This window comes from Aegilops tauschii, chromosome 7, assembly GCF_002575655.3.
Source record: "Aegilops tauschii subsp. strangulata cultivar AL8/78 chromosome 7, Aet v6.0, whole genome shotgun sequence".
Lineage (NCBI taxonomy): Eukaryota > Viridiplantae > Streptophyta > Magnoliopsida > Poales > Poaceae > Aegilops > Aegilops tauschii.
In genome coordinates this window covers 116,925,571-116,932,413 of record NC_053041.3, presented here as the reverse complement: position 1 = coordinate 116,932,413, position 6,843 = coordinate 116,925,571, and the positions used below count along the sequence as shown (strand labels likewise).

At 48.8% G+C, this 6,843-nt stretch overlaps 1 long non-coding RNA gene across 2 annotated transcripts; it reads right to left on the bottom strand.

Moving 5' to 3' along the window:
• Positions 1–3,820: 3,820 nt before the first annotated feature.
• LOC141026557 (uncharacterized) lies at positions 3,821–6,354 on the bottom strand. Of its 2 annotated transcripts, XR_012188818.1 has the most exons (4): positions 5,999–6,354; positions 4,765–5,283; positions 4,617–4,680; positions 3,821–4,227 (listed from the first exon to the last, which is right to left on the bottom strand). It is a non-coding gene; the product is annotated as an uncharacterized lncRNA (long non-coding RNA). The 2 variants fall into 2 exon arrangements; XR_012188817.1 differs by lacking the exon at positions 5,999–6,354 and having other exon boundaries at positions 4,765–5,541.
• Positions 6,355–6,843: the final 489 nt, after the last annotated feature.

Below are 6,843 nucleotides of genomic sequence, written 5' to 3'. Positions count from 1 at the left end.
TTCCCGAAACAACGCCAGGATTTTGCTCTTTATGGAATTCCAGAATACCTAGAAGAAACGGACCGGGAGGCCATCTGGGCCCGGGGTCGATGAGGGATTCATCCCCTATATTATGCTCGGTACCTCTTCTTCATCAAACACGGCCAGAAGCATGTTATTTTGAGATCTGCAAGTCCAAGGACCAAGGTGGCCTTGGCATTATCTCATCCGGATTAGCTTATGTTGCTTCGTGTTCTATTTTGGGGATTTTTTGTGCTATTCCCCCAGCAAATCTTCTATGTTGGCATTTTCGTACTTGTACTTGGACCATGTTTGAGCCCTGGTGGGGGTGTGTGAACCTTGCTACTGTTGTATTGTGCTCGTTGCTTTATAATGTAAAGTGGGGAAACCCTTTTACGTCTCAACCCCGTCATTTTATCAGTTGCCTAAAAATCTAGCTTGCGCCAGTCAATTCCGCATAGAGGAGCAGCGATGCATTCCCGAGGCCAAGACGGAGGTGACGCGGCGGCTGTGGCGTGCTGGCGAGGCTGAAGCATGATGTTGCGAGAGATGGGGTCGCGATATCGCTGGCGCAGGCGAGGACAAGATTTCAAAGGTGTGGATGCTTGGATGGTGGCCCTTTATCGAAAAAGGCTTTCGCCCCGTTTTATATATAAAGCATCAAACCACAAGCATCCAATATAACCACACGCCACGCCACCGCAACACACGCACATACCCAAGACAGGATACAAAGGCGCTGAGCGTAGCAACACCACTCCTAGCACTACCGCCCCGAAGATGAAGCTACATATGACGAACCATGCGCTCAAAGGCGGCGCCTTCAGGAAGGATACGACGCCGGAGCGCCGCCACCGCCCGATCCAAGGATTAGAGTTTTCCCCGGAGCCGCATGACGGGCAATGAAAGCCGCGACGACGCCTTCAAGAAGGGAACGATCTTCACCGCCGCCGGTCCGTCCGAAGATAGAGCAGGTTTTCACCTCGGCTAACAATCACCGCCACCGAACGCCACACCCCGGCAACCATGCCGCCCACACGACCATGGTGACTGGGCAGCACCAAGGCACGGGCTTTGTCCAAGAGCACCGCGCAACCACCACCACCAGGGCCGCCGCCCCAGCATCCAAGACCTCGACACCACCTCACCCGTGACCCGCCGCACCCCAACGAAAGAGACGAGCAGAAAGGTCCCACCTTTTGCGCCCCTGGGCGACCCCCAGCGTCGAGATCCAATAGGTCGGCCAGAACTGGCATCCACCGACCCATCCTGCTGCCCCAAGCGCAAGATGAGCTCGGTCCTGCAGCAACGAGAGGGGGACGAGGTCAGTCCTGCTGCATCGTGCGCGAGACGAGCTCGGTCCTGCTGCATCGTGCGCGAGACGAGCTCTGTCCTGCGGCATCGGGCGCGAGACGAGCGGTGGACTGCAGCTGGGAGAGGACCAACCCTTTGATGGGAGGAGCGCCCGGGAGACGAGGAGATGGGGTGAAGGTCGAGACGGCCTAAACGCAGACAAACCGACGCCGGAGAAGCTGGCCGTTGCCGCGGACAGATCCATCGAGCCACCGTGAAGCCGCCACGACACCGGTAGGCCACCGAGACCTACCCATGCCGTCGCCCACGGCCAGAGCAGCAGCCACGCCCGGCCGCTGCCCATCCGCGTCGCCCGGCGAGCTCCAAGCGCCGGAGCCGCCGGGCACGCACCACCGGAGCCACCGCCACTGCGCCGCCACCCCGACCAGCCGAGGGGGCCTCGGTCAGGGCCGCCCCCGCAGCCCTAGACGTCGTGGCCCGCACCGCCGAGAGGCCAGATCCGGAAGAGCCGCCACGGCCACCGTCTCCAACCTCCAGCCCGCACCACCACCACCAACTGCCGCGGTGCCACCACCACCACCCGCGGCCACGGCAGAGGTGGCCACCGGCAGCCCGCGCCGCCCGCAGCCCGTGCCGCCATGGGCCAGATCTGGCCGCGCAGGAGACGCCGCCGTCTCGGGCACATGCGCGCCACCCGCCTAGCCGCCCGCCGCGGGGGGAGGAAGGGACGACGGGGAGCCGCCCCAGCCCGCCGCGCCGCCATGGAGCCCGGCCGCAGCGCCACGACCCGGCCCGGGGCGCCGGCCCGCGCCAGCACCGCCCGAGCAGGGAGACAAAGGGGCCCCGCCGCCGCTGGCAGCAGCAGGGCTTCGCCCGGCCGTGCCCCTGGGCGGCAGCGAGGGAGGAGGAGGGGGGAGGAGGGAGCGGCGGCGAGGGTTGGGGATGGCCTCCGGGCCGCCTCGCGGGAGACGACCATGGTGGCCCTTTTGCCGGGAGAAAAAAAAAAGGCGTGCGAGTTGTTGGATTGAAATCCAAGGTTCGAGCCAATTATCTAACGCATAAGTGCTCCCATTAAAAGTAAGTTTTAGCACCTTACATGTGCAGGGTTGAACAGAGTATAACTTTTCATCCATTTGCTTTGTCAGTTCAATGGAAAACGTGTTCCACAAAATGATGCATTCTGCTTGGCGGCGGGGTTAATCCCCTATACGCACAAATTGTACTATGTTTCTCTTGCGTCTACATATTATTAGCTGAAACATTATCACTGTTAAAATTTTCTACAAATCTTAATACATAAATCCACATTGAAAAGCTAGTCATTGACGTCCAATGGTTTGACGTTGAACTCTTGGTTTAGAATAAGTTATGTTCACTAATTCACTGGAGCAAAGTCCAGTAAACCAACCAGTCATGTGACTGCAGATTTCTACTAGGATTTGAGGACGTGCGCTGAACAAATTTAAAGTACAGCGTGATTCAATATAACAGCATATGGTTGCTCCAGACGCAAACCATGTGGCGACAGTCTCTTCATGGCTGCAAACCAGGACTAAATTAAAGAGGTTACTCACTCTCGGTTCTTCATATAAGTGCTAGGAGAGAAATGAGAGATTCAATGGGAGTAAGTGAAAGTAACCATAGAGATATATATAAAATATCAACATCTAGTGGTGCACAAGCAAGCTGGTGATCTGTCTGGTAGTCAAATTTGACACCACTATGAAATGGTGCACATTGTAGCATTAGGATTGTGAGATATCAAGAAACACAGCAATGCAATTTGGGCGGGCTTATCTCTGTGAAGTCCACAATTTTCTCTACCTATCCAGAATTGCTTTGACTAGCGTTGTCGGAGGAGGTCCTAGCGCAGTACGGTACAAAAAAAACTGGAATGGTGCCATTGTATAACACGAGGACAGCCAATTGGACGGGAGCGACTAGTATAGAATTTGGGATTGTGGTAGAAAAATAGAAAAAATTAATCCGGGCCATCAGATCAACCATGGATGGTACAGATTCCAGTGGAGGCTTCTCAGTCCCCTTAATGTACATTTTATGAAAACCCCCTTGATACTAGTTAGATATAAACCTAGACTTTTGCAGTAAACACCTCGACTTTCTTATATTCAATTGTTTTGTCATTGGTAATGAGATTAATTTTCAAACCTCACTACACTGATATCTCCTCTTCACAAATCAACTTACTCTGACCGTGTCCATGCAATATGTTCATGAGTGACCGAATTCCATCTCTTTCTTTGATTAAACGAATACTCACTCCGTCCAGAATTACTTGTTGCACAAATGGAAAAGTGGATGTATCTAGAACTAAAATATGTCTAGATACATCCAATTCTCCGACAAGTATTTCCGTACAGAGGGAGTACATCTTAATCTCATCCGAACTAACACGAGTGAAAAAAAAGGAAGTACACATCAACAAGTATTATCATTTGAATTCTGCATCTAGTTTGCTTGTGCATTTGGAGGTCATCGTTCACAATTTATATCATAAAGGTAATAAAGTTATATTTTTTTTTTGCATCCATGAGAGAGCCAGTATCTCTACCTGACACACCAGACAAACAAACCTAAAATCATAACTCAGAACACCCATTACAGAGACAGGTCAAAACAGGAGCTCCGCACAACTCGGAAACGCCCAACTTGAATTGTAAAATGAGGCTATTATGAAGCACTTTTTAAGCGTGAATAGGAACACCAGCTACACTGAAAATCCAGCAGTATGTTTTTTCGCAGATGAAGCTTCCTTCAGTTCGCCGCTTTCGATAAGTCAAAGTACTGAAATGAACAGGAAAGTCAATAGCAGAAGCTATCCAATACATCTGTCCTTCTGCTGCTATGTCATTTGTAACTATTTAAGCCTGGGCATCCATTTGTAAAATCTACCTGCACCAAAATAAAAGCAGATGCTTGAGATAACTTCGCAAAGTAAAAACGAGAGAACAGAAATGTACAACATGGGTTTCTCTCAGGAACATGGGTGCTTTGCATCCAAATGTTCCTCACGACTTAGTATTTTTGCCACAACAAAGCTCTTTGATGAAAAGAAAATACTGCTATGGTTTAAGCTGATTTCAGGTTCCTGAGACTACTAGCTTGATGTATTGGAAGATATAAATAGTTGGTTTCTTGCATAATTAGATAAATCTGAAATAGATGGTTATCATGGATGAGCTAGCGGCACGGAATTATTTTCCACTACATAAAAAGGAAGCACGTTCATGTAAAGAAGCAATGCCTTCTCCAGCCTACATTGGTTAATTAGGACCTCTTACAATTCCAAACCTGGATCTTCTTTTCTAGACACCAAACCTGGATCTTCTTTTCTAGACACCAAACCTGGAACATCGAAGAGCAAACGATTTAGTCAATGGACGAACCTACAGGAGAGCAACATGCATCCAGTGTTTATGAACCTAGTACCTGGTACAAAATATTAAATGGAGTTGCTCAGTGACAAATTGAATTCACAAAGGGCACCAATTAAAAGGTGATGTTGCAAGTTGATATGGGTTGCTTCAAATAGTGTCTCGGAGAAGCAGAAGAAGACATGAACTGTATTTAGTATAGGAACTGAAGCTTCATATCAAATACCAGAAAAGCAAAATATGGACAGGAACTGTAGCTTCATATAAACTCCTTGTCTTTAATTTTTTTTGTACATTCCTGTTATAGCTTTTTAATTCTAACATTTTTCTAAATTGATACCCTAAGGTAATATTGGAAAAACACTACTTTAACATAGTTGGCCAAACACTACTGTATGTTCGATCAAAAGGTCCACTTGTCAGCCCATAGAGCAGCTTTCAATAGAGAGTAATGGACACACTGACAAATGAAAAGGATATACCAAATGATTAGATTGCGAGAAGTGTAGCGTACCAAATATCGTTTCTCTATCCTGGTCTGAACTATCCATCGTGCCAGAGCAGAAAGTGCATTCTACACCAAAATCCCGATAGCTGAATTTCAGTCGCCTAAAACATAACAAAGCATAATATGTGGTTCGGCATAAAATGCAACCATGGTACCAACCAATGCCAACTGAAAACAACAATGATATGCTCACTCTCAAAGTCCTACTTGTCTTACAACGACAACAACTCCCTCCGTTCCTAAATATTTGTCTTTCTAGAGATTTCAACAAGTGACTACATACGGAGCAAAATGAGTGAATCTACATTCTAAAATATGTCTATATATATCCGTATGTGGTAACCATTTAAAACCTCTAGAAAGACAAATATTTAGGAACGGAGGGAGTATATCTCAGTCAATGAACATAGAAATGAAAAATGGAGACAGGCGAATATCTATTGCTCCTCCATGATTTACTGAACTTGTTCAACAACACATCACCTACAAGTGTATTTATGGAGAATCAGCTAGTATAGTTGCAACAAGTAGAAATTATTTCATCCCATACAGAAAATGAAAGAGAGTTGGATAGGTGCATTGTTGTAATTAGAGATAAAAAAAGTCATGCGAATTATCTAATTAAAGAGGTGAACGCTAATTGAGATTGATGTAAATTTGAGTCTGATGAAAGGGGTTGTGATTGCCTAATAAAGTTCAAGTGGCAACTATGACTCTGGAATTAATATCCAGAAAATAGGAATCCGACGAACTAAACGTCATCCAGGAACGAATCCCTCACCGTCCGGGTCAAGGAAGAAGACCTAGGGCGTGCGGCGGTCGGGATGCGTATTCCCGAAAAAGTGCGTGCAGCAGGTCTTCAGCTCGGTCGCGAAGCCGTCGGAGTTCGGCACGAAGAAGGCCATTGGTGCCTCCTGGGCAGCTGCGCGGTTTGGATGCCCGCAGCCACCGGGAAGGACGAGACCATGGTGGCGCCGGCGGGGTCCAGGTCGATGATGCGCAGCGCGACATCGGGGATGTCTGGGAGGAGGCATGGAGCAGCAGCACCGGATCTAGACTGGCCGCCACCATCGACGAATGATAGGGAGATGGGCCGCCACCGGATCTGTCTCCAGAAGCAGGGGGTGTCGTCTGAAGGACAAGGACCTGGGGCAAATTAATGAGGAGCAATGGGACGTTTTAGCACAGAATTGTGTAACTATGAGTACGAAACCCTCCAACTGGATCTGCATCGTTCATTTCTATTCCCACGGTCCAGATTCGGTTTTTCTATTTTTGCAACAGATGCTCAGATTCTATGCTAGTCGCTCCCCAATTGGACCAATTTATTTTTAGGGGCTTGCTGCTTTGATATTCTATAGACCCCATGAAGATTTGAATCATGTCAGATTTACCTTCACTAGTAGAAAACGGCACATTCGTCCCGGTTCCAGAGGGCCTTTAGTCCCGGTTCTGGAAGCGGGACAAAAAGGTCGGGACTAAAGCCCAAACCCTTTAGTCCCGGTTCGCTTACGAACCGGGACAAAAGGGGCTCCATGTGGCCCCTGCGGGGCGCCCAGGCAGGAGGACCTTTAGTCCCGGTTGATAACACCAACCGGGACCAAAAGGCATCCACGCGTCAACAGC